We start from the raw sequence: 26,449 nt of genomic DNA on the forward strand, positions 1-26,449 counted from the left end.
CTATCAGATTGGTGACAGGGAGTTATTGGCCATCGTGCAGGCCCTTAAAGAATGGAGGCACTTGCTCGAGGGTTCGGTGGTTCCGGTCCTCATCCTGACGGACCACAACAATCTGACCTACCTTTCTGAGGCCAAGAGATTGACACCACGTCAGGCCAGATGGGCTCTGTTCTTGTCACGTTTTAATTACGTGGTCTCCTACCTACCCGGTTCCAAGAACATCAGGGCGGATGCCTTATCACGGCAGTACTCCGACCTGTCCAGGGAAGAGTCGATTCCGACTTCGGTCATACCTCCGAATCAGATCCTGGCCGCCATTCGCACCAGCCTGACCTCTCCCCTGGGTGAGCAGATTTTGGCGGCTCAATCTGGTGCTCCCTCTGAGAGACCCAACGGCAGATGTTTTGTGCCTGAGGAGTTGCGCACTCGGTTGTTGCGAACCTACCATAACTCCAAGACCGCGGGGCATCCTGGAAAGAATCAGCTGTCCTGGGCTGTTTCACGTCTGTTCTGGTGGCCTTCCCTACGTTCCGACATCGCCTCATATGTAGCGGCATGCTCCGTTTGTGCCCAGAGTAAGTCCCCTCGGCACCTTCCGTTGGGCCTTCTGCAACCCATAGCCACCGGGGAGCGCCCATGGTCACACCTGGGGATGGATTTCATTGTGGACCTCCCTGCATCCCGAGGCCATACGGTCATTCTCATGATTGTGGATCGATTTTACAAAATGTGCCACTGTGTTCCTCTCAAGAAGTTACCCTCTGCACAGGAGTTGGCCACGATTTTTGCCAGGAAGGTCTTCCGGTTGCACGGTTTGCCCAAGGAGATTGTGTCGGATCGGGGGAGTCAGTTTGTGTCCAGGTTCTGGCGCGCCTTTTGCTCCCAGTTGGGGATTCATCTCTCCTTCTCCTCGGCCTACCACCCTCAGTCCAATGGGGCCGCAGAACGATCCAATCAGGCCTTGGAGCAATTCCTTCGTTGCTATGTCTCCGATCACCAAGACAATTGGGTTGACCTCCTGCCTTGGGCTGAGTTTGCCAGGAACACGGCGGTGAACTCTTCCTCTGGGACGTCTCCCTTCATGGCCAATTATGGGTTCCAACCTGCCGTGTTACCGGAAGTATTCTCTCCCCAGGATATTCCGGCTGTGGAGGATCACCTTTCCGTCCTACGTGCTTCTTGGGTACAGATCCAGAAGTCCCTTGAGGTCTCTGCGCAGCGCCAGAGACTCCAGGCTGATCGCAGACGAGCGCCTGCTCCTTCCTACCAGGCCGGAGACCGTGTATGGTTGTCCACCCGCAACCTCAACCTTCGAGTGCCCACTCCCAAGCTGGCGCCTCGCTTTGTTGGTCCCTTCCGAGTGCTTCGCAGGGTAAACCCGGTAGCCTATGCCCTTGCGCTTCCTCCTGGCATGCGGATCTCCAAAGTGTGTCATGTCTCCCTGTTGAAGCCACTGGTGTGTAATCGTTTCACTTCCTCGGTTCCTCTGCCCCATCCGGTCCAAGTGGGCAATCGTGAGGAGTATGAGGTGAGCAATATCCTGGACTCACGCCTGGTCCGCGGTCGGGTGCAGTTTTTGGTTCATTGGCGTGGTTATGGTCCAGAGGAGCGTTCCTGGGTTCCCTCCGCAGATGTCCATGCTCCTGCCTTGCTCCGAGCCTTCCACGCACGCTTTCCTCAGAAACCGTTCTTTACTCCGCGGAGGAGGGGCCCTTGAGGGGGAGGTACTGTCATGGTCTTACCTTCTTGCTGTTCTCCTTCGTTTGACATGTGCTGGCGGCCATCTTGGTTTCTGGGTTTCTTGTAGCCTCCCACCCTGCGGCTCCTCCTTCCCACTGGGAGGAGCTGGATGCCTAGCTCATATATATATAGGAGGTCTGTGGCTTCAGTTCCTTGCTTGGTCCTCCTGTGTTCACATGCTTCTAAGACTGCTGCTGCTTCTGGTTCCTGATCCTGGCTTCGTCTGACTACCCTGCTGGTTCCTGATCCTGGCTTCGTCTGACTACCCTGCTGGTTCCTGATCCTGGCTTCGTCTGACTACCCTGCTGGTTCCTGATCCTGGCTTCGTCTGACTACCCTGCTGGTTCCTGATTCCGGCTTCGTCTGACTACCCTCCTGGCTCCTGACCTCTGGCTTCGCAAGGACTCTGCTTCGGTTTTGCCATCCGTTTGGACTTTTGCTTTACAGCTTGATTTTCAATAAAGCCTTCTTATTTTCACTTATCTGTTGTTGTACGTCTGGTTCATGGTTCCGTGACACTGCCGTACAATGGTTTGCTGAGCTGAGGGAGGTAGGCCTTGGCTGATTTCTGCTGCACAAGGATGGATTGTCCTTATCGCGCTTTTGGTTTTTGGTCATTTTTCCACCGTTGTTTAGCTCGGGCGGGCAGAGAGGTTTTCTAGTTCTCATTCTTTTTGGGTGGGGGCAGCTAGATGGGGTTTGAGCTCTCAAGTCGTGAGACGTATAAGGAGGTGGGAGTCAGATCGTTTCAGGATTTATGTTCGCCCTCATTTGATCTAATGTTGTACAGCTGTTCTTTACCTTGTGTAATTTTCATTTGGCTCTATGTTTTTCTTTGTTTTTTTGTTGCAGTTTTTCCTCCGGGTCTTGCGTGGATATTGGGGGATAACAAACAAATAAAGAGCTGGGTTGGGGGTGGGCACACACTGAACATGCATTTCTAAAGCTGGTGCAGCTAAGAAACTAAGCGACATGCATATTTACAGAGAATAGTGCACACATGCAAAAGAAATGACTATCAAATATAAAGGCATTCAATAAATAAATAAAATGGGGATTTAGTCCCACCATATGGCCATATAGTGCTCAAGCCCACCACTACGTCAAAGTACCCCATTGTCAGTGGGTCCTACACTATCCATAAAATGAAGGATGAATCCAGCCTCTCTAAACCATTGGAGATACTTACTCCTTACTGGGAGAGATGTGCAACTGCACTATAAGGGATTCCTCCTATATCTGCTTGCTAGTGGACACTGATAGCAAAGTACAGGTGTGGGAGGGTGGGGTGCTCAACCCCAGAAGTCCGGTCAGACCGAATACATAACAAACAAACAAAGAGCTGGGGGGGCACATCCTGAACATGAATTTCTAAAGCTGGTGCAGCTATGAAACCAAGGATCTTGGGGGATACCTATGTTTTTTGGGGGTGTTCAGGGCTGACACTTGGCTCGAGGGGAGACAACTTGGCGTCCTACGGAGCTCAGCTATTCTAAAATGGCTGGGCATTCGAGGTATGATATGGGGCCATATTCTTCCAGAATTTCATTACTATTCTAGGGTCGACAGGCCCCCTGATGTCTTGGTGCTCCACGTCAGGGGTAATGATTTGGGAATTTGTGCCACCAGGGACCTGGTGAGGGATGTTCATTTTGACATTTTGCGTTTGATGCACAAATTCCCCAGATGTTTTGCTGTGTGGTCGGATATTGTGGCCAGGAGGGTTTGGTATTTTGCTCGCTCTGTTGTTGTCCTGAACAAGGCAAGATTTAAGTTGAACAGAGAAGTTGGCAGGTTTGTGTCCAGGCTTGAGGGCATAGTGGTTCACCACCGGGAGCTGAAGGATCAGTCGATCCGCTATTGGAGGGATGATGGGGTCCACCTGAATGTGGTAGGCACAGATATCTGGGCTTTGGGCCTCCAGGAAGGGGCGCTGAGGGTGCTGCAGGTGTGGGGGAATTCGCCTAAATGAGGTGTCACTCAAGCTTGTGTGGTGGGTCAGGGGGTCTGTATGGGGTCAATGATTAATTACATTTTACCTAATGATGGGGCCCATCTAGGGTATGGTGCTCCCCATTTGGTTAGTGGTGGTTCTCCCAGGAGCTAGGTCCCCTGGGGGAAAGAAATTGAATGTATGTGTGATGTCCTAACGTCTTTGAGCCTGTTGGGACATGGCTGAGGATATGGATGATTACAGTTAAAATTGTGCCCTAGGCCACCCAAAGACACCTTGTTGTTGGGCATTGTTGGAAGTTCATTGTTAAATGTTGTACTTATTGTTATGTTAATGTGATGTTCTTTTTTCTTTGGTTAATAAATTGGCTGCTGTGGCCGTATTAAACCCATGTCACGCATTCTGTGTCTTTATTCTAGTGCCTAAGGACCCAAGTTGACGAATACTTTAATTAAGTGAGGCCGGGAGGAGAAAATAGGCGAAGGGTAGGCATGACTTAAGGAGGAACAGGGTCAGGGAAGGGTCAGCTAGGTCAGAGGGGTTGGAAGGGGAGTAGTCCTTACCTGATTGGAGGCTGGATGGGCAGGGAGCAGATGTGAGGGTCAATGCAGATAGGTGGTTTTGGGTTCAGTCAAAATAATTCAGGAGAAGAGGTAACTTCCTCCCACCCGCCCTTCTGTTAAAGGTTGCTGAGGAGTACGGGTTGTGGGAATAATTTTTGTGTTTTTCAACTTTAATCGAGTTTACAAAAAAAATAAAGAATAAATTTAAAAAAACAAACAAAAAAAAAAAAAACATGATTATGTCTGTTGCGTATTTTGTCACAACAGTTGATGGGTCAGGGGGTCTTTGGGGGTCAGTGATTAATTACATTTTACCTAATGGTGGGCCCATCTAGGGTATGGCGCTCCCCATTTGGTTAGTGATGGTTCTCCCAGGAGCTAGGTCCCCTGGGGGGAAGAGTTCTAAGTATGTGTGATGTCATAATGTCTTCGAGCCGCTTGGGGCGCGGCTGAGGACATGGACGATTACAGTTAAAATTGTGCCTTAAGGACACCCAAAGACCCCTCGTTGTTGGGCTTTGTTAGAATTTCATTGTTGAATTTTGTACTTATTGTTATGGTAATGTGATGTTATTTATTCTTTGGTTAATAAATTGGCTGCTGTGGCCGTATTAAACCCATGTCACACAGTCTGCGTCTTTATTCTAGTGCTTAAGGACCCAAGTTGACGAATCCTTTAGTCAAGAAGATTAGGGAGTGCTGACAACATGTTTTCTATTTAACTATTACCTGACATGTGCTCGTCGCATGCAGTATATATAGCAAAGGCAATATACATTCTGCACAGCCATGTCAGGCATAGGGCTGGCTATTGATTTAAAAACTGGAGATATTACATGCAGAGGCAGAGGACACAATGTTATGTATTAAGCAAAAGCAAGTCTGGGAACACAAAGAGTTGAACAATTGTAATTTATTTTATGTCTCCTGAAAGCCAATGGTAACTGGAGAGCATTTCGATTTAGTTTCTCATTTCTCAATTAATGCGTGGTGTTAAATAATGAAAACTTCTCAAAACACTTGCAGAATATTTTTTCAGTGTGACAGTAATGTACGTAAGTGACCACATAACAAGCTAGCAAGCATTATAAATAAATAACCTTGGAAAAGAAGAAGTAGAATCCTCTCTGTTCCAGAGGGTGATGAGGGATGCCATTGCTCTCTTCAGAAGCTCTGCACAACACTGTTAGATAGCACACATGAAATGTTTAAGGCTAACCACAAAACAAAACCAAAGAAATTTCAAGCTCAACTTACCGACCAGCCTGCTAACCAACCAAATTATCCTGTCTAACTTTATGCGTTAAAAATGGGTTTTTAGTTTGCACACATTTGCAAATACATGCGTAAGCTACAGAACCCCGTCAAAGCACCCCAGCATTTTCTGTGATCCTAACTCTAAATTTTAGAGCCTCCACAGTGGAAGCACATGCATAATAATGGATAGGCAGAGGGCAGATGAGCCTGGAGGGAGCCCACCCCTCCTTAAAGGCACAGGGGCGCACTGGACACTCAGCATTAAGCATAATGGCAGCAAAAGGTGTTCAGTACATCCCCTCATCAATATTTCAACAGTACAAACAAATGGCCACTGCCCTCACCTATACCTGGTCCTTGCAGCAAGGAGCACATGGAAGGGCAATGCATACAAAACAAGACCAAAGAAATTCCAAAAACTCAACTTACCGACCAGCCTGCTAACCAACCGAATTGTTCTGTCTAACAGTATGCATTAAAAACCGAGGTTTAGTTTGCACACATTTGCAAATACATGCGAAAGCTTCAGAGCCCCGTCAAGGCACCCTAGTATTTTCTGTAGTCTTAACTCCTAATTTGAGAGCTTCCACAGTGGAAGCACATGCATTATAATGGATAGGCAGAGGGCAGGTGACCCTGGAGGAAGCACACTAGGGTTGCCACCTCATCCCTTTAAACCCAAACACTTATGATTTACACAGGTTCTGAGGCAAATTTAATGCAGATAAGGCACCAAGTGAGTTTATTTACCACGTTAATCAGCCACAGAACCTGTGTAATTAATATGTTTTGGGGTTTAAAGGGATGAGGTGGCAACCCTAGAGCCCAGCCCTCATTAAAAGGCACAGGGGCACGATGGACAAACAGTATACGCACAATTGCAGCAAAAGTGTCTAGTACGTAAGGCTAACCACAACACTGATGTTTGCAAGCTTGTAACAGTCTGTGGAAAATAAAATATGGTAAAGGCAGGCCAAATATCTGTACTAGAAGGAGTTGCAAGATGTTCAGCACTAGGTTCACATTTATCCAGGTCATGGTATAACTAGTAGTAGTTAGTCACTTTCAGCTGGACTTGTTCAGTAATGTTGAATAGATCTTGTAGATTAGCCAAGCTACTTCTTCACTTCTCATTATAGTCGGGAACATACCCCAGCATTTGCAGAGGTCTGTTCATGAAACTCATTAAGAATGAAAAAGTGGATTGAAGGAGCTGCAAAACATTTACAACATAACAGAACAAGTCCAGGTCAATGTGACTAATGTCTGCACTTACATTGCACATCAGCATTCTTACCCTGTGAACAGGGTAGTCTATAAGGGCTTGGAGATAGATCTATTTTTTGTGACAACCAAAGACAAGACCATCTCTGGGTTTTTTAATGTACTCTCACAAGGATTAGTCACAGTTAAGCAAAAGGGTTATACCATATCAAATGAAGTTGAAGCACAGCAGCACAAATCAGTGACTTTTGATGTTTTGCTTGCTGTGCAGGTAACTGTGTGGATCTTGTTGTACTTACACCACATCAAAGCAACAAAATAGTTTACAAGTACTAAAAACATACACATCCTAATAAAAGATAGTTGACCTTACAGTGGAATAAAAGTAAAGTGCAACTTACATTTTTGTTTTTATGTTACACGGACAAAGAAGCTACACTGAATAGAAGGAGATGCAGATTTCATCCCATGCCTGAATTCTGTGTTTGTGGTCCTTGTAGAAGGAGGGAATCATATTGAGCATCTTACCATCAAAAACAGCCTGGATTGAAACAGTCATGTTTGCAGAACTTGGTTTTCTTTTGCTATTGTTTTGTTAAACCAATTGCCTCTATCCAAAAATGGGGCACCTTAAGGGTTGTTACCAATTCATGCATTCAAGTGCAACAGTATAAATGGGCTTTACTTGTTTTCATGAAAAACCCTGTTGTTTTTTTAGAGTTGAAATGTTAAAGTTCAAATTACCCACACAGAGGAATGAGTTACAGGAGTGACTTGTCCCACCCTGCCCTGTACATCTCCATGTGGTGTTTTAATTATAGAGACAGTCACAGAGAAAGTAGCTACTCCTCTGCTACTCTATACAACTGGTGTCATACGTAAACACAGTATTATATGTTTAAAATTAATAATGTGTATGAATAATGAAAATGTATATAATGTTAATTGAAATAAAACGTTTATAAAATAATATTAATCTAAAAAACATTGTGCCTTCTCTTTAAAGGATAAGTATATGCTTAATAAAAATACAAACATACATATATCCTTGCTGCAGCATCAGTGTCACATTGCAGCTCTCCCACACCATCTCTAAAGCCCCGTACACACGCACAGATCGTCGTCATACAAATGTTCGTCTTTTCTCCCCGGGATGTCGGTGTCTGTTGAAAAGTGCAAAGACAGCACAAGGACAGCACAAGAATTTTGTCCGCAGACTTCAGCTGACTGCAGAAGTGATGTCATGTAATGGTTAACTTTCCCTGTGTTTTTTATTTTCTGAGCATGCCCAGTCTTGCAAATCTGCGGTCTGTCGGCTGATTTCTGTACTGACAGGCGAACAATCGTCCGTTCTGGTGTCCGCAGACAAAAATTTTCATGTTTGCAAGAAAGACTCCTGTCCGCGGATTGTGTGCAGACAGCTGTCGGAGGCACCATACTAACACGCGTACAATCAGCAGATCTTTCGTCCGCCGACGTTTGTATGACGACGATCTGTGCGTGTGTACGGGGCTTAAGACTCACAAGACTGCTGATATCTAAGCTCTTGGGCTACTCTGAGCAGAGAGTAATGACAGTCAGTCAAGGCTCTCCATTCCGCTCCTACAGCACTCAATGGAGCACCAGACTAGGAAAGGGGTGGGTGCAGATGGCTCCATCAGTCACGCACTGAAAGGCGGAGTCACCTGTAAATCAGGCAGGCAGGTGGATCTGACAATATTGTCAGGATCCTTCCTGAGTTTGCCTGCCTCTGCCCCACTATTAGCTGGATCACAGGACAACACAAGTAAATGTACTCCTGTTACCCTAAAGAGAAGTACAGCAAAAAAGGTATTTTCTATACTTTAAAGTACTGTATCTCCTTTTTTGACATTCCATTTTGAAAAAAATTAAAAAAAAACAATGTACAAGTTGGCAAAATTAATTTAATAATTTATTGTTAACAAATACTGTATATACAAAATAATTATTTCAGAGGATATAAATAAAAACCTTCTTTGGTAAATGCAGCTAACTAGATAGTGTCTAGTTAATGTTAACAAGATGAAGGAAAGCAAATGCAAAATGACTATTGTACTAAACATTACAGAAACATATACCAGATGAATGGAATGGAAATCAGATGTTTAATAGTGAACAAGTCACTGGAATAGCCCGTAGTAGTCAGACACACTCTGGTATTCATTAATCAATGAACGGCTAATATCTGATAACTTGAAATCTTAAATTTGATGTTATGTTGTTATGGGATACAGCCCACATATGCTCTGCACAATTCATCCAAAATTTCACATCATTATTGGTTAGTGAGCCAAATGGCCCATTATTATATAATCTATTAGGGGCTTTAAAAATGAGGCCTCACACTTGAGTTCCTGTTTCTATTAAGCTCAAAATGGAGTGTCATTCCCCAAGACTATAATTTGTGCATTTGAATGTAATGCCTCTTAGAAATATTTGTAGTTATGTATTTAGTGTTTAGCTTATAAAATTTAATGATAAGAAAAACATGAACATTATATCATATAATTTTGCGAATTTTTCCAAATAGTTCAAGTGGTATGCATTTCAAATGCAATGTAAAAAAAATGTATACTGCTTCACTTACTTATCGGTTTTGATGATTTATTATAAATAGTTTACCAAAGAAGTAAAGACTGCTCACTTTGTAAAGTGGATGTTTACTTTGTTTAGTGAACAAACTGAAGCTTCATTCACTTTGAATACCCAATCGTATTACCATCATTGATTACCTAATTGATTGAATACATTTTCGTCTTATTTGCCAAGTTCAAAGATCATACATTTTGCTAAGTGAACAGTTTCTACTCCATAAGTAAATCAAAGCCACTGAATACCCTTAAAATTACAGCAAGCAAAATAAGGTACAGCAGTTTCCTTCACTGTCCACAATCACTATGATACCCTCAGTCTGGCATTGCTCCCCTGAGCCCCCGGCCTTTGGGAATACTTGATATTTTTATGGAGTTTATGATGGACGCCTGTAGTTTAGTGAACCTACGAGGGTGGTTTATTGCTTTTTATTGTACCCTGGGAATACTATATTTGTTTTACTGCAATGTTTTACATTGTTGGAAACTGCTGTTTTATTTTAGAAAAATGAAAAAAATTCTAGGAAGCCATCAATCTTTGTATTATTTAAAACAAAATGCCATGCATGGGTGCTTAACCTGTGGTCCTCCAGCTGTTGCGGAACTAAAACTCCCATCATGCCTCTGCCTTTGGGAGTCATGCTTGTAACTGTCAGCAGCTTGCAATGCTTCATGGGACTTGTAGTTTCTCAATACCTGGAAGGCACAGGCTTAGCACCCATGCCATAATGGAAAAAATCTAAATCTGTGGCTTAAATTTATCATTGAATTTTATTAATAATAATAATAATAATAATAAATATTATTATTTAAATAAATAAATAGTAAAACAGTTTATGTGGCAGTTATAAAGGTTATAATGTATATAGTTAAGAGGATTGTCTTGGTTTTCCAAAGCCACCGCCACATTTTTTAAATGGGTACTTTTTATGCCTGTATATTAAGAGCTTTAAAATTATTTAAACAAAATAATAGAAAGCACCCATAAAAAAAAAAAAAAAAAACACAGATATACACAATCGCGTTCTCAAATTTTTCAAATTAAACTGATTTTGTGTTGCATTCTAACTTCCTATTAGTTATCTGCAGTATGAAAACATTTGTTGATAACTGCTACAGTATAAAATATTCAATGTTGTTCAGTGAACAGTGGAGGCTAATCAGAAGTCAGCACAGAGGACTGTAGAGTAGGCTAAGGAATGAAGCCAGTTTCTGATTGGTTATGGGTTACTGCAAATTAATGATCTTTACATGATGTACTTTTATATTATAAATGAACAGCCACCATTTTCCCAGCTGTTGGTTGATGTCATTGGTACCTTATCAGTTGTGCTTATGACTACCAGCAGAGGTATATATTAGTGCACGCCTGGGTTAGCTGCTTAAATACATGTAGATGTTAATATGTAACAACATCATATATTTTACATGACATGATAGTCTTCCACAAATACTTGTCAGTTTGCAGGAACGTGAAAGCCATTTGTTGACTGCTTTCTTTTCAGTTGACAAAGACCTGTGCAGATCCAGTAATCCACTTCTGTTATATTAGGGTAAAATCATGAGTCATATCCAACTGAATTACCACTTTGTGAGAAGTCCAAAGTCCTGCTTCATCAAATTGATATTTAACAGTTATATAAATATGATAGGTAGACTCACAGAAACACTAATGTTTTCATTACAAGCCAGTAACACTTGATTCATTTCAGTCAGGACTGTGGTGAAGGATCTAATGACCAACATTCTTGTGTGTCACTGCTTGTTCCAGGAGAAGGGTCGCTGCTCTGGTCAATTACTGTCCAATGTTTTATATTTGAAAACTGAGGCTCCGGTTCAAAGACCCCCCAAATATTTGTTTGAGAGGTTGCTCCAGCTTTTGTTATTCCTTGGTCTGCCAAGATGTTAATGAGAAAATTGATGTATCTCATAGCCAGCCTTAAAGTTTCATTCTTGCTTAGCTTTTTGTCAGGCGGATGGGTAGGAATTAGTTTTCTCAGCTCAGCAAATGCACTATTAACATTTTGCTGTCTCCACCGCTCCCTTGTATTGAAGATCTTACGTGTCATTTTCGCAATAGTTTGTCTGAAAGAGAATATAACACAGAATCACTTAAAGCTTCAGTTAAATCAGTGTTTCACAATTACTGTATTTAAGAGCCTTTGGTATATCAACATTTTGCTGATGTACAATACATGTAGTAGCACAGATCCATTAAGCACTTGATGACCGCCCACCGCAGATTTACTGCAGCAGGTGGCCGCTCCCGGGCAAACCAACATAGTACTACGTTGCTCCCTCAGGAGACTCCGGCAGCGCGCTCCCGCACCTGTTTGTCAGCCGGGGAGCCAGTGCGTGTGACAGGTGGCACCAATGTCCGCCGGCCACTCGTGATCTCTCCCCGCTGACAGAGAAGGATGGACAACTGATGTAAACACAGCCATCCGTCCTTCTCCCTGAAGTGATAACAGAGGCTATGTGATCCTGCTATATAGGATCACAGGTCTCTGTGATGATCTCACAAGCCCAACCCCCCCACAGCTAGATTCACTCCCCTAGGCTTACATTTAACCCCTTGATCACTAATAGTATTAACCCCTTCCCTGCCAATGGCATTATTACAGTAACAGTGCATATTTTTAGCACTGATTACTGTAGTAATGTCACTGGTCCCCCCAAAAGTGTCAAAAATGTCAGTTAGGGGTCCAATCTGTCCGCCGCAATGTCGCAGTCCCACAAAAAAAAAAAAACAACAATAAAAATTACATAAATCTTGCGATTTTTTTTTTTTTTTACCAAAAATATGTAGCAGAAAACAAATTGGCCTAAAATGTTAAAAGATTTTGATTTTTAAATTTTTTTTGGGAATGTTATATAGCAGAATGTGAAAAATATTGTTTTTTTTTCCCAAAATTGTCGCTCTTTTTTTGTTTATAGCGCAAAAAATAAAAATCACACAGGTGATCAAATACCACCAAAAGAAAGCTCTTTTTGTGGGAAAAAATGACATCAATTTTATTTGGGTACAGCATCGCATGACCCCGCAATTGTCCGTTAAAGTAGCGCAGTGCAGAATCGCAAAATAGGGCCTGATCATTAAGCAGCAAAATCTTCCGGTCCTTAAGTGGTTAAAAAACATGTACAGCTATCATAGTATAGTAAAAGAGTACCACACATTTCCTGTTGAATTTTTGATTTGCTTTAAACTATTGAGAACGACACTGCACCCAGTGGCAGAGTGGCAGATCCAGACAGTCCATAACAAGTCAGGGATATAAAAAGCCAGTAAATGGTTCAGCCCAAGAGTGCTCAGTCACTGCTAAAAGTTGGTTTTGGGTGGACCCTTCAGGTAGTAACAGTTTAAGATTCAGTGTGTGGTACAAGCATATTTCCACTAAATGAATGATGCCTAAACTCCTTTCCTTCTTCAATGTATGTTAAAATGTTGCCATGTGAATAGAAGAAATGGTCTTTAGCTACAGGATGCTGCCTTGTTTGACAGGTGCCTATGGGTAATGCGTCAAGTAACTTGCATCTGCAATGCAGCACAGTCTCACTGAAAACTGCATCTATTCACCATTCATAAACCATCACTAGTAATATGGTCAGCCCACACAAAACTAGTTTTTTCACATTAAAAAAAAAAAAAAGATGAACAAGCTCTAATAGAAACGCTCTAATAATTTAACCCATGATTTTGGTAAGAGATGTGCAAATAATGATGTGTTTCAAGTCCCTACAGGCTGTCTTGTCTTGAAATTTTTACAAATACATTATTTAGTTGTTTAAATCCTCGTTCGTTGTTGCTGATACAATATTAAACAAATTTACAAATAAAAAGGTCAATATTTTTAATACATTTGTATGGTGTCATAAATAATAACACATTACCAAAACTGACATGCCATATTGGCACCATTTGGTATGTAAGCATATTTTTTTCACATGCCTCCAATAGATATCAGTAAGTATGTTTGCTAAACCATTTTATTTGGAATTAATATAGGTATATACTACACCATGTTTCACTCAGCAAAAATGCTGCTAAAGGGGCATGAATTTATAAAGAAGTAAATGTAAATTTGACCAAAAACTCGCTGCAGGTGAATCAGTCACTGTAGTTTGAAATACATCACGCACCAGGAAAATAGACCTGCAATGAATATTTAGGAAATATGCCCTATTCACTGCTTTATAAATATGCTAAAATCTCAGGAAATGATATTCAAACCAAATATATATTCCAGTCATAAAGGTTGTGAGTAATAGCATTCCAAGCATACATGGATTTTTTAAAAAGACAATTTTACCATTAACATTATGCATTAAAAATCAATACATTCATACTGCAAAGTGTAAAATATAAATAAAGTATTGTATTCAAATTATTATAAACTTCAACTGTCTTTTTTTGTACTTTCAATTAATCTAATTTATAGATTACATTGTATTGTAATTTGCAATGTTAGAGTTTTAATATAAAAAAATGCCACAAATCCAGTCAGTTAGCAAAAATTCTAAACATATGTTCACAGATCAAATACAATTTTAGGCACATTGCTTAATTATTAATAATTATCTGCTGTAATTTTTCATTGCATATACACTTGTAATGGCATTTAATATGCCTAAAAAGTAAGATTACAGCTATAATGGCAATTAGCAAAATATTCACATTTGTAGTACACTTACCCTAAAAGTTGTTCTTGTTGTTCGTGCTGTTTGGTAATGTTCACAGAAAACCATGTAGCATTATGCACCTGCAGTGTATCCAGTTGTATCTAGGCAGTACTGTCAGCTTCTGACCATACTGAGTTAACTAGCAAATGCGAAGACCATGGTTTCATTTATAGCAAACCTGCCTCTTTGTCCGACACGTGTCACTGCTGGTTCCACTGATGCTTGCATATTTTCCTATCCTCCTGGGAGATCTGGTGCATACAGACCTCTTGTCTGTCCAGTGGCAAGTGCAGGATTTTGGGAAGGGGGATACCTAAGTTGTCTTTAACTAGAATGTGAATATACTATGTGTATACTGTAGCTGCATTAGTTAAATAGGAAATCATGTAACGATTTAAATTACAGCATGTATATATTAAAAAGAGAAGCATGCTTGGTTAGTGTTCATTATATCTGCAGCTGATTTTAATTATTTTATGTTGTTAACAACAAAAATGCTTAATTGAATAGATAGAAAGATAGATAGATAGATAGATAGATAGATAGATAGATAGATAGATAGATAGATAGATAGATAGATAGATAGATAGATAGATAGATAGATAAAGACTTATAGCAGATTTAAACTGTACATTTAGAGAAAGCAGAGTTATTCTTTGGGCTGCCCCTGACCCGAAGTAACTAGCCCATCCTTCCCCATATCTCTTTAGCTAATCCATAGTGCTCTGGGAATTATTTTTAATATATTAACTGTTTTTTTTTTTCAATAAAACAAAATTCTTCCAGGTTGCAGGCAGTATACAGAATAATGACCGACCAAAGTGCAGATCCCAGGATGATGATCAGGATAAGAGTAAACAAGCTTAGAACAACTGCAATTAACACAATCACAGAAGCAATTCAGGACAAGACCAGAAAGAGATGTCAGAGTAATGCCCTGTACACACTATCAGATTATCTGAAGACTTTTGTCTTCAGATTTACCTTTTCTATGTAGTGCAAGGGCCTTCCAGATTGCATACAAATTGAAAGTGTTTAGGTTTGACCTCATATTATATGGTTTTGGTAAGTCTGCAGACAAAAGTCTTCAGATAATCTGATAGTGTGTACAGGGCATAAGACAGATCTCCATCCATTGCACGAGCAGAAAGGCTTGCCTATGGATCAGGCACAAGCTGAATGTGCACCAGTTTTCTTATGTTTTCATGATTAGAGTAGATGTGGGTTGCAGAGACATAGGCTGTAGTGCTGAGTAATAACCAGTAGATGGTGATGGCCCAAGGCTGATTTCTACAAACTTCCAGTAGTGGACCAGCAACAAAAGCAAATACGTGCTCAAAACTAAACTGATTTATTTATCTAGGTAATTTTATAACCATAAAATATCGCAACTTTCCCTTTCCTCCTCAGAAACTAATTTATTAGTCTGATCCTAATTGCAATCTGTCAGCATCAGACTAATAATTTAAAAGGAAGCAAATTAAAAAACAGCATATTTCAACACAAAAGTACCAAAACAGTATTCAAATGCACCAAGCTCACAAAACCTTCCTAGGTTTATCATTAACCACTTAAGCCCCAGAGGATTTGGCTGCTCAAAGACCAGGGCCTATTTTGCGATTCGGCACTGCATGATTTTAACGGACAAATGCACGGTCATGCAACGCTGTACCCAAATGAAATTGACGTTCTTTTTTTCCCCACAAACAGAGCTTTCTTTTGGTGGTATTTAATCACCTATGCAATTTTTACTTTTTGCGCTATAAACAAAAAAAGAGCGACAATTTTGAAAAAATAACAATATTTTTTTATTTGAAATTCCCCCCAAAAAAATTTAAAAATCAAAATTTTTTAGCATTTTAGGCCAATTTGTTTTCCGCTACATATTTTTGGTAAAAAAAAATCACAATAAGCGTATTTTGATTGGTTTGCGCAAAAGATATTGCGTTTACTAACTACGGGAAAGATTTATGTAATTTTTATTGTTTTTTTTTTTTAACTAGTAATGGCGGCGATCTGCGATTTTTTGCGGCGGACAGATCGGACCCTTGACTGACATTTTTGACACTTTTGGGGAGACTAGTGACATTACTACAGTAATCAGTGCTATACATATGCACTGTTACTGTAAAAATTACACTGGCAGGGAAGGGGTTAACTTTATTAGAGAACAAGGGGTAAAGTGTGTCCCTAGAGGCGTGCTTCTAACTGTAAAGGGGTGTGGCTTTTGATGTAACCACAGAGACATACAATCCTACATAGTAGGATTGTATGATTTCTGCTGTTACATCAGGGAGAATGACAGGCGGCATTGTTTACATCAGCCGCCTGCCTTTCTCCCTCTCCAGCGGGAGATCGTGAGTGACCGGCGGACATCGGAACCGCCGGTCACTCTCACTCACGCGGGGATGCCCGTGAACGAGCGGGGGCAGGAGAGCACCTCCGGCGGCGCGTGCTCGCCCCCTATTGGCTCGCGGGCGAGTGATGTACCCATACGTCACTTTGCCTGCACGGGGCTGACCGCCGCAGTAAATGTACTTGCGGCGGTCGGCAAGTGGTTAAGATGAAAAAACAAGCTTCACTTCTCCCACTTGCATAACCTTAAGCCCCCCTTAAGACATGTCAAATCGCATGCCAAATCAGAGCATATTGCCGGCAACGGCACCTTCCGAATCGGTGCAACGCCGACTTTGCGGCACCACACAGATTCCTAAAAGTAATTCCTGCACTACTTTTGGAGACTTTGGGGGCGATTTCAATAGACATCTGTGCATGAACCTACACAAATGTCTTTAAAATCACCCCCGAAGTCGGACTGAAATTCCGGTTTGAAAACGTGCTAATTCAGCTGAACTCGCACAATTTCAAACTCAGTATGAACCTAGGCTTAATTGAGATTTATTTATTTTTTAGCCATAGTTCGTTAGCTAAACACGGTTCAGTTAGAATGCACTTTTTTTTTCTTTAGGTTGGCTTTTTGTTACATGGATCCTTGTGCCAGCTGTGCAGTCTCTTGATGCCTGGTCTAGCCTCTTATAATACACATCACTGCTGGGAAGTAAAGCAGTAATGTCCTTACCAGCAAGGATTGCTGTTATGAGGCTATACCAAGTTGCATTATTGTGACTGCATTTGACAAAAACAACAATATACGACTAACTGGCTCTACTGCCCAGTACAATAAACTGCCATGCTTGGTTTTTGGAGTGTATTTTATAAGGTACTATATAAATGAGTGTGTAGGTTGCAGAGAGCCACACTCCAGAGAAAAAGTTCATATTATGGTCCCATTGCCAGAACCCCAAATTAAAAAGCTAATGTGAACCTATTATAAGAAAAAAATGTCTACCATTTTGCAATTGGGGCAAGTGGAAAGATTGTGCTAGTTGCATACAGTGCATCTTGTAAACTAGGAAAAACTAGGAAAAACTATGATACAAATGATTAATTTCGACTTGAGGTTGTGAATGATTAGAGTGATTAGAATTGAGAGACATTTAAAATAAAACTGGATACACACTATACAGTTTTCTTAAGATTTTTTTCTTTAGATTTACCGAAACCATATAATATGTTGTCAAACCTAAACACTTTCAATTTGTCTGCAATCAGACAGGCCCTTGCACTACATAGTTGAAGTTAAATCTAAAGGAAATCAAACAACAAAAGTTGTATAGTGTGTATCCAGCTTAAGAATCCTTAACCTGCCGAATTGCATGTTTAGGATTAAGAAAAAACATCAATTCACTAGCAGCAGAGTATTTAACACAGTAGAGTAATTTAATAAACTCAGTGTCAAGAAGAAAAACAAAAGGCTGATAGATAGGCTGTGTCCCATAAAAATAATACATTTTACAAAGGTCAATGATATTTAGCAGTTGTTGCTGTGCCTTATTTCAGGCATGTTGTATATTTCATAAAGGCTCTGAAAGCAGACTGCATTTTTAAATTTATAGAGGTACAGTTAATATGGTTGCTAAAAAAAAAAAAAAAAAAACAGCACACCAAAGATTTCAAAAACATGAACCAGAAATGCAAACTTCACACATTTCTTTGTCATCACCTGCTTGTCTAGTGTTGTATTTGGACGGCTGCACATTTGGCTTTTTTATATGCTCTCTTAGACATGTTCAGTCCATTAAATAGGGTACAAACATTCTTTTCACAGCGTTGTTGTAAATAATATTAAACTATCCCTGTATAACACTTGGACATCTCGCAAGGAAAAGATCACACTTTTTTACTGGACAAAGACAATTCCCAATTTAACCCATCCACTTTGTTGGTAAATGGAGTTCTCCTATTCGTTAAGCATAATGTATTTCTTTAGACATGGCCTCTTAGCAGGATTTGTTATGCTTTTTTTCGGAGTTCAATGAGTGGGGGAGGCTGCAAGGGAGAGGAGGTGAGGGTGTTGAAGTAGGAATTTACATAATCTGATTAAACGGGGATTATTTAGTGGCCGCTAAACAGGCTCAATGTGCTTGAGCTGCAAACCTTTACTATTCATTGCTCTTATGGCCCTGTGGAGAAACTGCACCTGCAGGAGCACTGCCTGGAACTCTACTGGGATTGCCACTGTGTGGAGCCCTGGGAGGAGTTCACAGGCTCCCTGCTCCATGTGTACACAGCGAGTAATTGATCTGTCTGGATTAGTCTCAAGCAGGCCTGAAAATGAAAGCTGGACCAGTTAGCGCTATCACTTAAGGTCATCGCGTTCTGAATAAGGCTAACTCGTGCGAGCTTTTAGACAATTACTGCTTAGAGAATATGCTTATATATTATAAGTATAAAAATCTGGATAAATCACCAAACATTACTTTTTCTTTTCACAATAAAAATACATCTCTACATATTGGTATACAGCGGGTAAAATAAGCATTTAACACATCACCATTTGTCTAGGTAAATATATTTCTAAAGGTTACTATTGACATGAAATTTTCACCACATATCAGTAACAACCCATGCAATCTATACACACACATCAAAACAAATAGGTTCAGAAATTAGGTTATGTGTAATAAAAAGGAATGACAAGGGAAAAAGTATTAAACACTTGAGGAAAGTGAGGGGCAAAAAAAGGCAAGGAAAGCAAAGACACCAGCAGAAATCTATCAGTAATTAAAAAGAAATTTTGCCCCTTTTCAGTGCAAATTAATATCAGCTGGTTCAGTCTCAACTGATGGCCTATAAAAAAGGTGTCTCATTACCAAGGTGTCACACAAGAAACATCTCATAATGGGTAAAAGCAAAGAGCTCTCTCAAGACCTTCACAACCCTATTGTTTTAAAACATACAAATGGCCTTCGTTACAGAAGAATTTCTATACTTCTGAATGTTGCAGTGAGCACTGTCGGGGCCGTAATCCAGAAGTAGAACCATACCATTTCACCATAAACTGGCCACGACCAGGTGCTCCTTGCAAGATTTCTGACAAAGGAGTGAAAAGAGTTATTAAAAGAGTTGTCCAAGAGCCAAGGACTACTTTTGGAGAGTTTTTGAAAGACCTGAAATTTGCAGGTACAATCGTTTCAAAGAAAACAACAAGTAATGCACTCAACCACCATGGCCTGTATGCGTGCTCAACATGCAAGACTCCATTGCTGAAGAAAAAGCATGTTAAAGCTCATTTAAAGTTTTCTGCACAACATTTAGACAAACCTGTGAAATACTGGGAGAATAGTCTAGTCAGATAGGACCAAAATTAAATTATTTGGATGCCATTAAACACACTATGTTTGGAGGTCAAATGACACTGCACATCACCCCAAAAACACCATACCAACAGTAAAGTTTGGAGTTGGGAACATCATAGGTTGGACATTTCAGCAAGACAATGATCCCAAACACAAAGCCAAGGAAACTTAATTGGTTTCAAATAAAGAAAATAAAGCTGCTAGAATGGCCGAGCCGATCCCCTGACTTGAATCCAATAGAAAATCTATGGAAAGAACTAAAGATCAGAGTTCATAGAAGAGACCCATGGAACCTTCAAGATTTGAAGACTGTTTGTGTGGAAAAATGGACCAGAATCACACAATGCATGCAACTAGTTTCTCCATACAGAAGGCACCTTGAAGCTGTCATTACTAACAAAGGATTTTGTATGAAGTATTAAATAAATTTCAGTTCACGTGTTCAATATATTTTTCCTGTTTCATTCCATTTAATTACACATAACTTAATTTCTGAACTTATTTGTTTTGGTTTATTTGTATGTATGGATTGCATGGGTTGTTACCAACATGTGGGGAACATTTCATGTCAATAGCACCTTTAGAAATACATTTAACTAGAAAAATAGTGATGTGTTTAATACCTAATTTACCCACTGTATGTAGGTCATAAAATGTGATTTTAAAGTTTGGGTTTAACAAAAAGCAAATCTGTCACTCATAAAGCAATAGAACACTGGTGTGCAGCAAACTTAAGCATTGTAGGAACTGTGTCATTTGAACAACCTGATATTTCCTCTTCGGGAAATGTTTAAAATATATACTGATTTGACAGTGGGCTATGGCTCTAGGGAAATCCTCTCTCTCTTACATAAACACTCTATGAGCACTTTGGTGCTGTGATTCTTCCACAATAAAATTTATTTCAATGCTTTATCATCTCAACATTACATCTCCCACTTATTCACGTGTGACAGAATGGGAAGATGATTTCTATGCCTATAAACTATTGGAGAACTGGTCACAAATATGGATATAATCCTAGAATGGAGCATTAACTTTACTACAACCATTGGCACAACTTACAGAATTTGAAGCAGGTAGTTTTTAGTCCCCATTTGTAAAGCCAAAGCTGTTCTAGATTATGCCAGCACCTGATTTACAGACTGTAACTTGCTGTATTATTACCTTCATATCATATCCCAGGCTGACCAAGTTCTAGTTCAGAGCATGTGGCCTTTTATTTACACTAATCAGTTATAATACAGTTCCACTTTATGGTTTAACTAAGCTAAAGAATAGCTACTTTGACCTTTTTTTTTGCAGTCCAACAACCTATTAAGGCTAGGCAGAAAATGTCTTGGAGTTATTTATATTTTTTGTAACAGACCCTGGGGATAAATGAAACACTCACAATTATTCTGTATTACTGACATGCCGAATTTCTCAGTGTATGGGCACGTGCCCAGACATTGTTTCTAACTACGTTTTCTATCTCCATGTTATTAAGCCAGAGGTGTCTCTGAGATGTTACTTCATTTCACGCCTTCTCTTCTCTCTTTTATCTATTCCTATATTTACTAATTATGGTAAAATTAACATGAATTCCTACCCCACCAGTCCTGTCATATTCTCGCCCATTTTTTATTTTTTTTTCTCTTCACTTACAGCACACTCATAGAACCAGATTAATAAGAGCTCATATGTCACTAATGATTTCTTATAGAATCAGTGTACTTATGCTATTCTTTAGTCTTACCTTAATATAAAAATGTAAATAATTATATAGAAAACATTTACAATTACATGTTTACATGTTGCAATGTAGCATAGATACATTAGCAGAGGAATTAAGACTAGAGTAAAAAAGCTCCATTGAGCTGGGAGCTCTGGACACTGATCTGGGCCTAGGTATTGGAGGAAATTAATAAAAATGGCTGAAGCGGCCCATCATTTATTAGTATATTGCATCACTATTCCAGACACTTACAGGTTTAGCACAAAAAAACATGTTATTATGTCTCATATGTAAAATGCTGCAAGTCCAAGAACTTTTTATAGTTAGGTTCCATTCACCCTAAGTGTGGTAGGTTTGCCCTGGATGCACTGTGCTGCAGCGAATAGAACCTAATGAAATGTCAGTGTGTGGCATTTTAATAAAGTTTATTTTTTAAAAAGGAAAGGAATGTTTTCATCCTACCGCACACCACACCAGTGGCTGCATTCTAATGCAACAGCTGGTGTGAACTGGCCCTCAAGGTTTATTGGATTTGTGCCCACCCATTCAATTAATAAGTTAATTAAGATGAAGTCCTATAAATATGTTGTAAATATTCTATCAGATAGACATTGTATTAAAAGTCTCCATTTTCATAGTTTCATTTTTTTTCCTGTTATAGCAGTTGTGCTGTGTGTCTAAATATTACTGCGTTATCCAATAGACAGCAGAGCTTGACTACTTTGTTTAGTGCACTCTAACTGATTTAGTCAGACCACCGTCCCCATTTTCTCCAAAATACAAGTGTCATGGAAGCAACTGTGATCAGCACCTTGGCCTGAATCTCTTTAAGTGGCTTGAGCCGCCAGGTGCTGTGTGCAAACAGCCCATGCATGTCTACAGGAACGCAGCATATGCACGACACAGCAGAGCTGTGTTAGGGACACTCAACTGCACCCACACAGCTGTCAAATTGAGACAAACGGCTTTCTGTGCAGCCGCTTCATTCCCATGGACACAAATGGGCTGCCCGCATGTAGCACCTGGTGGTACCAGCTGCATAAAGACACGGCCACTCAAGGACTATGGGTGTAAGCGCCCTCGTGAAGGAGACCTTACATATCTAGGTGAGCATATGAGCATATAACACTGAAGTGGTAGGATATTAAACACTGGTACGGAGAAAAAAATAACATTTTGACTTACCGTAAAATCCATTTCTATGCGTCGTTGACAGACACAGCTCTTTAGGATTCTTGACCATTGGGTTATACCGCCCCTACCGGAGTAGGACACTAGGCAGAAAAAAGAACTTGACTACGCTTATGGGCAGTCCCAGGTGATCTACTCCCCCTCTCTGCTATAGGTCCTCAGTTTTGTGTCAGAAGTATTACAACTCCATAGAGGGGTGGGTGCTGTGTCCGTCAATGAACGCAGAGAAACTGATTTTACAGTATGTCAGAAATCCCATTTTCTCTTTTGTTCATTGACAAACACAGTTTTTTAGGATTCTTGACGATTGGGATATCCAAAAGCAGTGCCAAACATGAGGGGTGGGACAACAAAAAAAAATTATAAGTCTCAACAATAGCCAACCAGGTAACAGGAGCTCAACAAAAAAGTGGAGCCCACCTAAACAATACACCACCAAAGAGGAAACCCTCTAAACAGCAGCTTGCAAAACCAAAGGAAGCATCCGCAGATGGCAACATACCCACTTTATAGAATTTAGTGAAAGTGTGCACCGACGACCAAGTGGCCGCCTTGCAAACCTGCGCCACTGACTCCGGATGACGGAAGGCCCAAGAAGCACTAAGCGTCCGAGTAGAGTGCGCCGTGACAGGGAAAGGAGGAATCTGACTCTTCATGGAATAGGCCTGAGTCACCGTCTGTCTGACACATATTGAAATGGTCGTAGAAGAAGCAGACAACCCTTCTGTGAGCACAAACAGTCTGACTTCCGAAAAGACTTTAGGAAGGAACGATGGACATAGGCGAAGAAACACCTTATCTTTGTGGACCACCAACTAAGGGGTACGACAAGATAACACCGCCAGTTCCGACACCCTGTGAGCAGAGGTGATAACCACCAGAAAGGCCGCCTTCTGAGACAGCGTAAGCAGGGGAATCTCCCGCATATTTTCAAAGGGAGGCTTCTGGAGAACTGAAAGCACCAAGTTCAGATCCCAGAGCGGTAGAGGAGACTGCACCGGTGGAGTCAGATGTCGAACCCCTTGAATGAACGTATGCACCAGGAAGTGCATGGCCAGTGGTCGTTGAAAGAAGACCGTCAAGGCTGACACCTGGTCCTTGATGGTACATAAGGCCAATTTCTGCTCAACCCCCCCCCCCCCCACCCTGTTGAAGAAAGGTCAAGAACCGAGCCACCGAAAAAGAGCAAGAGTGAACACCAATCGACTCACACCATGAAATGTACGCTTTCCATGTACGATGGTAGATCTTCCTAGAGGTAAACTTTCTAGCTTTTAGCAGCATCAGAATCACAGACCCAGGCAAATCTCTATCCTTCAGCACCTGGCTTTCAACAGTCTAGCCATCAAAGCCAGCGACTGTAAAGCAGGGTGAAAGATTGGCCCTTGGGACAGCAGGTCCTCCCTGAGAGGCAGTCTCCAAGGAACGACGGCAACCAGCCACACTGGGTCAGCGTACCAAGACCTGCGAGGCCAGTCCGGGGCTACTAGAATGACTGGAATCCCTTCTGCCTTGATTCTGCGCAAGAGCCTCTACAGATCCACCTCAGGGGAGCCCCACTGGAGACATATCTGATGAAACACGTCCGGGTGAAAGGATTAATCCCCTTGGTCCAACACTTGCCGACTGAGATAATCCACTTGCCAGTTTTCCACTCCTGGAACGTGTAAGGCAGAGAGGGCAGTAATGAAGCATTCTGCCCACCGTAAAATGCCGGCTACCTTCAGAGCTGCCAACACACTTCTTGTTCAGCGCTTGTGATTGACCTAAGCCACCGCCGTGGTATTGTCTGACTGAATCCGCACTGGAAGCCCCCGGAGACGATCCATCCAGTGATCCAGGCACAGCCTGATCGCCCGGAGTTCGAGGACATTTATCAGTAGTCTGGACTCTTCCAGTGTCTAAACACCCTGAGCAGAGCTCCAGCCCAGAACGCCTCCCCACACAGACAGACTGGCATCCGTGGTGACCACTATCCAATACAACAGGAGAAACTATTTGCCCCGTCGAAGAGCCGGAGAGCGAAGCCACCAGGCCCTGAGACCCTTTGCTTTTCCAGCTGAGCTGGATCTGATTGTCCAGAGACTTCGGACACATGTCCCATTTGACCAAGATCTCCCTTTGTAGGGACCTTGCATGGAACTGTGCAAACGGAACCGCCTCAAAGATAGATAGTGATACTACTGGAGGGATGACCATCTGCAGAGCTGAGTCCAGAATTGGACCCAGGTAATACAGTTTTCTGGATGGATTCAGAGCAGACTTCTGGTAATTCAGAAGCCAATCAAACTCCCTCAGGATCTCTATAGTGATCTCTACATCCTCCTCCAGAGCAGCAGAGGACTCCGCTCGGAAGAGAAAGTCATCCAGGTAACTGCAATTCCCCACTGACGTAGCAACGCCAAAACCGGAGAGGGGTGCGAGACTAAAGAATAACGCCACAAACTGATAATGCTCCTCTCCTACAGCAAAGCGGAGGAAGCGCTGTTGATGGACACAGGTTGGAATGTGCAAGTAAGCATCCTTGATGCTAATAGAGGCAAGAAAATCCCCCTGATTTAAGGATGCTACCACCATGCGAATGAACTTCTCTACCCGCACAAAGCAGTTCAGGGCCTTGAGGTCCAGATTCGGACGCACCTTGCCATATTTCTTTGGGTCAGTGAACAGGTTCAAATAAAAACCCTGAAACCGTTCCGAGGCCAGAACCGGAACAATCACACCCTGAAGCAGCAGGTCTTGTACGGCCCCAAAGACAGCTTGCAATCAGTCCGGGACAGGCACACATTGGAAGGAAAGAACCTTTTCCGGAGGGTAAGAACAAAACTTGATCTTGTATTCAGAAACTGCAGCCCCTGGACCAACTGGTCCGCCAGTTCAGCAAAGGCAGGGGGAAGCTACTCACTCTCCAGGTCATGGCGCAAAAGTTTAGCCCACTCAGTCAGGGTTTGCAACACCAGAGCAATGATGAAGGCCGCCCTAAGTGCTGAACCAGCAACAGTGAACAGGCCACAGTCTCCACTTTCCTGTCAGCCAGATCTTTAAAGGCTGGCGATTCCTCAACCAGAATCATTGTTGCCTTATTCAACCTGGAAACCGGTGGGGCCACCACCGGTTGAACAGTCCACTTTTTAAGGAGGGACTCCTCAAAGGGGTATCTCATCGCAAAGAGTCTAGGAACCACGAAGAGACGTTTAGCACGCTCCCACTCTTATGCGATAAATCTGTGAAATAGGAGGGAAAAGGAAACACCTTTGCCACTCTAGATGGCTTGTGAGTGCCAATGGGGATAGCCACCTCCTTTTTAAAGTTTGATGCACAGACACAACCAGTGCGTCCACCAGCGCACCTACAGGTGTGGAGGGATCATCCTCACTATCAGAGAAGTCAAGGCGCATGGCCACAGACCCCACATGGTTGGCCACGTCTGCGGCAGCCGAATCAGATTCAGGATCTGAGGAGACAGATGAGGCAGGGGAAGGCAAGAGGGACTTTTTGCTAGCCCGCTGCCCAAAAGCCACCTCCACCCGGGACACAAAGGACTTCAGGACCGCCGTTAGTGCATCAATGGAGTGTTAGGTCCCCGAGGGCCCTTCAGCCTCTGAGAGTGGTCAGGTGGGGAAATATGCTCCAAGGACTCCATTGGTAAAGAGGGGAACCCCCACAAAACATTTATAACACTGCAAAAGGACATCCCCACCATGCTGGTAGCACCCCACAATCCTGCAGCAGAGAGAGGGAGGGACGCCACCAGACTCTTACTGTAGCACTTGCCCCACGTGCAGTGTCCAGGGAAAGGGAAAGACCCAGGA

The sequence above is a fragment of the Pelophylax lessonae genome (assembly GCF_965119305.1).
Source record: "Pelophylax lessonae genome assembly, chromosome: 1".
NCBI classification, from domain to species: Eukaryota; Metazoa; Chordata; class Amphibia; order Anura; family Ranidae; genus Pelophylax; species Pelophylax lessonae.